Source organism: Saimiri boliviensis, chromosome 4, assembly GCF_048565385.1.
Source record: "Saimiri boliviensis isolate mSaiBol1 chromosome 4, mSaiBol1.pri, whole genome shotgun sequence".
In the NCBI taxonomy this organism is placed as follows: domain Eukaryota; kingdom Metazoa; phylum Chordata; class Mammalia; order Primates; family Cebidae; genus Saimiri; species Saimiri boliviensis.
The window spans coordinates 83,912,509-83,921,303 of record NC_133452.1 but is presented as its reverse complement, the minus strand read 5'-3'; positions in this window follow the sequence as shown (position 1 = coordinate 83,921,303).

Below are 8,795 nucleotides of genomic sequence, written 5' to 3'. Positions count from 1 at the left end.
AGTTGTTAACCATAAGGACAGTCGTAACCCTTGCTGGGTCTTGGACAAGTGCCTTGCCAATCACTCCTCACATCAACCCAGGCTTGGTGACTAAAATTAGTTGACACTGCCCAAATGTTCAAACTATGATCGATTGTTTCAACTTTCAGGGCAGACCCTTGAGTTTGATTGGCAGATCAAAATGGTAACTATCTTGTTGGAAGGGCAAAGGGTGCGCTGTGTCTGTATCTTATGATATAAACAAGGCTGCAAAGAAGGGAACAAAGAAGGCAGAATAAAAATAAACTGGAAAAATACCACCACAACAAAAGTTCATTGCTTAGATTTAAGAATGTAAGCTATTTAATAAAACTGTCTTTCTGAAGCTTATGTACTAATAATTCTTCATGTATTGTTCTGGGAAAAATAATTTAGAATGCATCAAAATTATATTTTTGTCACAAGCTTTTCTTGTCAGTTCTTTTGAAAAGAATCTAAGGTGTGTGATCCAGCAGGCTGGATCTACCGATATCCAAGTTTTCTAAAAGAAGTGAAATACTGAGTAAACAAATCATGTTTAGAATACATAATCACAAAACTCCTATATAGAGACTTGTGTTAATAGCCAGGTGTTTTGAAACTAGGTGGAATAAAGTTTACGAATGTATTTTATCCATAAATATTTTTCAAAAAAATAAAATATTTTTTCTTTTCTCAGCAGAGCCAAACTTCCTCATCTCCTACCTTTCCTTAACCCATTATATTTGGAGATTTAATTCTAGCCTATCACTAAAATTGCTTTTATCAAGGTCACACATAAACTATATCTTGGGAAAGCCAACATCAGTCTGTCTTCCCTTAGCCACTAGACAGTATCAGATGCAGTTTGCCACTCCATCCTACCATAAATTTTTGGTACTATAGGCTCTATGACCCTGCAATTGCTGGGTGTTCCTCCTACCTCTCTGACCCTCCTCTTCAGTCTGTTTTGGCTGGTTTTTCCTCCCTTCTCTTAATTTTGGAATTCCCCAAAGATCTGCTTTCCCCCTTCTCTGTAATTCTTTCCCTAGGTGTTCTCATCTAGTCCGTGCCTATCAATAATATGTCTAAATTAATGATTCTCAAAATTATATGTTAAGTTTACCAAACTCTTCAGCTCTAGCTTCATGTCACCAACAACTACTTGACAGTTCTAGTTACATCATTTGTACTTAACATGGACTAAACTAAGCTTTAACTGTCATTCTTCTCCCCCAATCCACTGTCTCCGAGTCTCCATCTTAACAATGGCACCACTGTCCATTTAGTGCTCAGGCCAGAAACTAGGAGTAGTCTGGCCTGAGCACTTGATTCTTTCTTTCTTCTCACATCCTACCTCCAATCCATCAGCTAGTCTTTTTAGCCTTACTTCTAGCATGGAGCCTGATTCTGACCACATCTTACTGTCTTCACTGCTACCACCTTTGCCCAAGTTATTCCCATCTCTCAGCACAACATCCTGGTACCCAGCCTGGCCATCTCCACATTGCCCCCACTCTCCATCCTTCACATAGATGCCAGGAGAACTCCTAGAGCATAAACCAGATCTCGATATTTTCCTGTGTAAGACCTTACAAAACCTTCTATCAGAAGAAAACCCAAGTTTCTAACTGGACCCCTGCTAACTCTCAACCCCACTGTCTTTATCCCCAGCCATGCTGTTCTCTGTTTTTGCCTCTCAAGCACACCAGACTTGGTCTTGCTGCATAGGCTTGCACTTGCTATTTTTCCTGCCTGCCACGCCCTTCTTTCAGATACGGGCAACCACAGACCCCAGTGGGCTGTTAGGAGGTTCCTATGAGTTATATATGTGAAAAGCGGTTAGAATGGCACTTGGCATGTAACAGTTGATGTTTTATCTCTTCTTTAGCCTTTTAAGTCTCCAGTCAAATATCATCTCAGACTGCCTCAGTGAAAGCAGCTCCACCCCAATTGCAGATCCTCTCTGCTATATTATCGTATTTTAATGTTTTTCACGTCTGAATGTGACTTTATCTAAATGATTCTTCGCGTATGTGACCTGTCTTCTCCTACCAGAAGGTAAGCTCCATGAAGGCAGGGGTTGCTGTCTCATCACTGCCCAAAGTAGTGCTTGACATGTACAATCACCATACCTGATTGCTGTGGAAAAATATACCCTGGAACCGGTAAAATCAATCTGCCTTGTATTGTTAATTAAAAGGTAAGATTTGGGCTTGGGGGCAGTGTGTTACTCCTGTAATTCTAGAACTTTGGGAGAAGGTGGGTGGATAGCTTGAACCCAGAAGTTCAAGACCAATCTAGGTAACATGGTGAAATGACATTTCTAAAAAAATAGAAAAATTAGCCAGGCATGGTAGAACATGCCTGTAGTCCCTTGAAAGTTTGAAGCAGGAGGATCGCCTGAGCCTTGAGAAGTCATGGCTGCAGTGAGCTGTGATCACACCACTGTACTCCAGCCTGAGTGACAGAGTGAGACTCTGCCTCAAAAATAAAATAAAACAAAATAAAAGGTAAGATTTTGTTACTGTTCAACATATTAAACCCATTTTCAAAATGCATAATTTAAACTTGAGAGAGCTTTTCTCTATCTGTCCCCATTCTTAAACAGCTGCTCCAAGTGAACATTTTTCAGCACCATAAGATTGCCTTGGGTTCACCTGGCCCTTCCATGACACAAAATCAAAACTTGACTTTTATGTTTCCTAGCTGAGAAAAATTCTGAGAAACAAACACGTATCATTTAAAAACCAACTATTTTGGCTGGGCATGGTGGCTCATGCCTGTAATCCCAGCACTTTGGGAGACTGAGGTGGGTGGATCACGAGGTCAAGGGATCGAGACCATCCTGGCCAACATGGTGGAAATACATCTTTACTAAAATACAAAAAATGAGCTAGGCACAGTGACGTGTGCCTGTAGTCCCAGCTACTCGGGAGGCTGAGACAGGAGAATCACTTGAACCCCGGAGGGTTGCAGTGAACTGGGATCAGGCCACTGCACTCCAGCCTGGCAACAGAGTGAGACTCCATCTCAAAAACAAACAAACAAACAAAAAACCCCAACTATTTTATTGTTTGGGACAATGCTGCAATTTCTATATTATTATATTGTGATTTCAATTGCCACAAAAATTATAACTTTTACAAGGAAGGGAAAAGGTGGAGCAGTGTGGGTCTTACTTCTTAAGACAGCATCTTTCTTCAGAGCCAACAAACTCAAGCTGAGTTTCATCCAACTCTATGGCTCCCAGTAGGATGAGCTTTCATACTCACATACAGCCTCTCCTGAGCTAATAATAAACAATGCTACAGAAACCCCAAGGACAACGTAGTGACAGGTGACAGAGCTCTCAGATGAACACATGCTCCTAGACTCTGCCAAATAGAATGAGTATCTTAAAGCAGCTGTGTTGTCTATGCAAAAGAAATCCTCCTCAACATCTCATGACATTTAAAATAGTCATGTTCTTCAGGTAATTTTCCACGTACCACTGATCAAGCACATTAACTTTAAAGATATTATTCTCATTTAAGCTATTATTGGGGAAAATCCTATTATTAAAATTTTAGGGAAATGATTCCTACCTAACTCACCAAATACACTGAGATATGATTATGTGTAGGCCCATCTGTGATTTTTACTTTTCAGTCTTGTTTATAATGGAGAGGAGACGTCATGCCCTCTCTTCCTTACTGTTAGTAATGTTTCATACAAACAGCAGTTCTTCCAGGTGAGTCCCACACTACTCAGTGGTTCTGTTTTCTTCTCTTCTTATGCACTCTACTCACTTGAACTGATTCAGAAATGGTACATGTTGAGGGGTTGCCAAGACTCAGCCTCTTCCTATATTCCAGGGCCTTTATTTATATCTGACACATCTCAGAGGACTGATGTCTGAGTTAATTAGGACAGGCCCACAGAGGATCCTGAAGTCCTTAGATAAGCATGCTACATAATTTGGGGCATTACTATTAAAAATACTTGAGCTTGGTATTTAATTGTTCCATAGGCAGCCACAGACAAGCCCTTTCTTGAATAAAAGTTTTAATTTCCAGAAAAGAGCATTCTATACTTGTCTTTCCACGTTCAACTCTTAGAGCACAAAAAAAAATTTAAAGCGGAAAAATCTCAATCATGCTTTTTAGTAAGAAGATATAAAATAACTTCAATTTAAGAAGCTTCATTGGCTGATTGTCATATGTTAAGCATTGGGCTAGGATCTGTGAATAAAGCGAGGTCACAATTCAACACAGGTAATAAACATGCACACTGTACCTCTAGCCATAATCTGGATGATAGGTGTCAAACTAACAGTATGAAAAAACATCAAGAGACTAGTTCTGACTAGAGTGGTACAAATCAGTCTTAGAGAAGGCTATAGGCTGGGCATTCATTCAAAAATTATTGATTGGACATATACTATACCCCGAGCTGAGCTTCATAGGGAAAATGATACTTGAGTTGAGCTAGATGAGCAGAACTTGCGAGGGATATTCCCAGCAGAGTGCAGCATGTGTGATACCCAAAAGAAGCTGACATGTTCTGAGAATGTTTAATGTTCCTGTGTGGTAGAACCAAGGCTGTGGCTGGGGAAACCACAGAGATAGAGTACGAGAATTTTGGGAGGGTCCATAGAATTTTGGACCTGGAAAACCTGGCCAGAGGGTCTGGAATTAATCTAAGTACTAGAGTCATCAAAGGTGCTTTGTTTTGTTTTGTTTTTGTTTTTGTTTGTTTGTTTTAACAATGGAGTAATCTGATTAACTCTGTATTTTAAAAATCCCAGTCAGGAGTCAGGATAAAGTATGTCTTAGCAAGAACAAGACTGGAGTCAAGGAGAACAGTTAGGAAGATGCTGTAATATTTTAGACAAAGATGGTACAGACCTAAATTAGAACAACAGCTGTGAGAATGGAGAATAAGAATAGTATTAGAAAAGATGTCACAAACTGACAACACCACAAACCCAACTTTGTCTTGAATGCCTCGTTTAAAGTGTACAATATGAGTTTGTTTTTACTTGAATTCATTGACAACATTATACAATCTGAAGACTACATAAAACCTAAATTTCGATCTCCTCTTTAGAAATCTAGAGATTTGTAGTACTGAGCCACATTTCCTCATGACAATCCTTTGCCTGGCAGTAAGAAGCTTATGCTCTTTTTATACAACATACCCTCCCAGCCAGGCTCCTGAGATTATCTGAAAAAAATCAACACGTCTCTGTGGTAAATAAATAGGGGAGAGTGAGAAAAGAGGGGTATGTTCACATCCAGAGGTTGACGGCAGAAAGGGAGGAGTGAGGGAGGAGAGGCAGGTTCAGTCCCAGAGGTTGATGGGTAGAAAGGAAGGCGTGAGAGAGGAGGTGTAGGTTCAGCCCCTGAGGGTGACAGGCATAAGAGAATGAGGGAGCAGGGGCAAGTCAGTTGCAGGAGGTGACAATTTGAGTTCTAACTACCTGAGATAAGGAGCATGGGAAAAGGAACAACTTTGGTGAGTGAGATTATTAGTTCCATTTTGGACATACTGAGTCAGTCTATTATTAAATGAATCTATCTACTGGTGTGATTAAAGGAAAACTCATCTTCTCTTATAAGCCTTTAAAAACAGTCTCTCCATTAAACCAATCAAAAAAATTCTCTTTTATTCTGCCAAAAATATCTTTGACCCAAAACATACAAATATTCTGTATGCATAAAGAGATGTCATTTTTATGAAATTTACATTTAAAGTATCACAAGGAATTTTTATTCTTCCTGTCATTATTTATATAAAGTATTGCCAAAATTAAAAGCAAAGGAAATTAGCTTTTCTAGTTAATGTCATAAGACATTAAATATTTTTACTCTGCTGGAGAAAAGAATTAGAAGATTTTCAAAAACCTTTATAGAGTTAATTTAATCTTACCAGAAAGGACAGTAGATAAAGATATTAAGAAGGTGATTTTTTCCCCTAATGAGGAAAAATGATAAGATAAATGAGTTTCAGCCCTGAAATTAATTAGAAACAAATTATTTATAGAGAATTAATAGGTTATTCCACATTACAAAGTATCATCTCTCTACCTTCCTCCTATCCATTCAAAGTACTTAAAGGTTCAGCCCTAGCCACTCTAGATTCACTGTGATATCTTCCAATACATACCCATCTCCCCCTTCTCTAAACCCTTTATTTTAGTTTCTGTAATAAGAGTTCAGCACTCACTCCCTTCCCATAATGATTTCATTTGTCTTCTTTTCACCTCTCTTACAGTAAGAGGTGAATAAGTTCATTGAATAAAGACAACAACAACAAAAAAAAAAGTAGAGTTTAAGATAATGTATACATAAGGTATAAAGGAAAGAAAAATAAGTCAATACAAAAAATAAACTTACAAAACATAGCATATATATATATACATATATGTGTGTGTATGTATGTGCTAGAACCTGGAAAATAATTAATTAACCTAGAGATTAGGAAGTTCAACACATTCCTCTCAGAATCTGACAGATCAAGCAAATAAAAGATCTGAGTAGCATTATTAATAAGTTAAGCAACTAATAAACAGAAAAGCATATTGAGAATAAAACATTCACATACTTGTACAGGAAAACATGTGAAGCCTGAATAAATTATGCAAGATTGAGTTCATAAAGTTCATACCGACTATATTCTTTGACATTAATGCAACGAAATTAAAAATCAGTAACAAGACTGAAGCCATCCTTACAGGGTTAACAAGAATCACATGCCAGATTCAAGACAGACATAGAATAAGTATTAATCAGCTTGCACTTTGCCTCACTCCGTTATAGCTGTTGACTAACCGAAAGACACAGAGCACTAGATACCGACCATGTGCATGCCCATTGTTCCTATATATAGGACCTCTGACCTTAAAATAATAAAGCTTTTATGTAAGAATTTCATATGATGTTTTTCAGACCCTGAATTCCAGCAGAATGGCCAACATCAACCAGTTTCAAGACCCTCACAGAATGAGAATGCAGTTCCTTCATCTCCTCACCCCACGACTTCACTTCGCACTCTTCAACCAATCAACAGTCCCCATACCTTGGCCCATTACTCTTTCAAACCCTTTAAAATCCCTAGCCCCAAACTTCTCGGGGTGGCATATTTGGGGTTTCCTCTCTTCTCATACAGCGACTTACTGTTAAACCTCTTTCTGTATGCCTGTGTCTCAGGGTATTTACTTGCTGTACATCAGGCAACAGACCTGTTGTAACAAAAGAGTAACTAGAATAGCCCTACATATCCAGAAACTTAGAAGAAATACCAATCTTAGGTTAAAAAGGACATCACAAGGAAAATATGAAAAATGAAGAACTGAAAGACAAGAAATTACTACGTATCAAAATTTATGGGAAACATAGAAAAAAAGTTGATCATTTAAGTGCTTTTTTCATTGTTAGCAGCAGTGAATTGCATAGGTCTGCAGCAACCTCCATTTTAGCCTCCTCAGAAGAAAGAACTCGACGGAGGGCATGGGCAGAGGGAGGGACTGAGGCAAGATTTAGAGCAAGAGTGAAACTTCATTAAAAACTTTTAAAGTAGGAACAAAAGTAAAGTACGATTGGAAAAGGGCCCAGTAGCTTACCTGAGAGATTCAAGTGTGCGGTTTGACGTTTGTCTGGGGTTTTATACACTGGTGTGCTTCCGGGTTGCATAGCTTCTCTCCTGACTCCCTTGGGGTGGGCTGTCCGCTTGCACAGTGGCCTGCCAGCACTTGGGAGGCGCCACACGTGCTGGGTGTTTATGAAGTCGTGCACATCCTCACTTGAGGCGTTTTCCCCTTACTAGTTCAGCATTACTAGAGGAAGGTCAGGCACCAGTTAAACGCTGCCATTTGGCCTCTCAATGCGCATGCTTCAGCCCACTTGCCCAACTCCTTAGATCTTATTGGGAAGCTGCTAATCAGCAGTTTCAGGTGTTCACTTTTATTGGCAGACTGCCTTTCCCTGGCGCTGGCTGCAAGCAATTATTATTTTAGAGAGACAGTTTAACACTAGTCTGACCATCACCTGATGGTCATCTGACATTCCTGGTGTGTGGGGGGGCTTCTCCTGCCCTGCTCATTTCTGAACTACCAACTGTAACATCATCAAATGAGAAAAACTGAAAACAATGAGCTCAAACTTCAATATGGAAACCAGGAAAACAGCAACAAAGTAAACCATCCCCCTAAAAGCCAACCCACCAAAAAAAAAAAAAAAAAAAAAATCAAAATTATAAAAGAATGTTATAAATAACTGCATGGCAGTAAGTAGGAAAGTCCAGGGAAAATGTGATACATTTTTGAAAAAACAGTACCATAATTAGCACAAGAAGAAATTTTAAAATTGAATAGACCAATAATGTCTATGAAAGTTAATAAAATTTTCTCTCTCCACCACTAATACAGGTCCATTTAGTTTAAGATGCGTTCTGCCAAACTTTTAAGAAATACAAAATCCCCATTTTATAGAAATTATTGTAAAATATAAGAGAAAAAGGAACTCTGCCTGATTTAGTTTATGAAAGTAATACAAAATTTAAGACTACATTTTTATTCCAAAACAATATAAGGGCAAATTCAGAGGAGAAAATATAGGCCAATCTAACTTGTGAATTTAGGTATAAGAATTCTGTGATGGTTAATACTGTCAACTTCACTGGATTGTAGGATGCAAAGTGTTGTTCTGGGTGTGTCTGTGATGGTGTTGCCAAAGGAGATTAACATTTGAGTCAATGGACTGGGAGAAACAGACCCACTCTCAATCAGGGTGGGCACCATTTGATCAGCTGCCAGC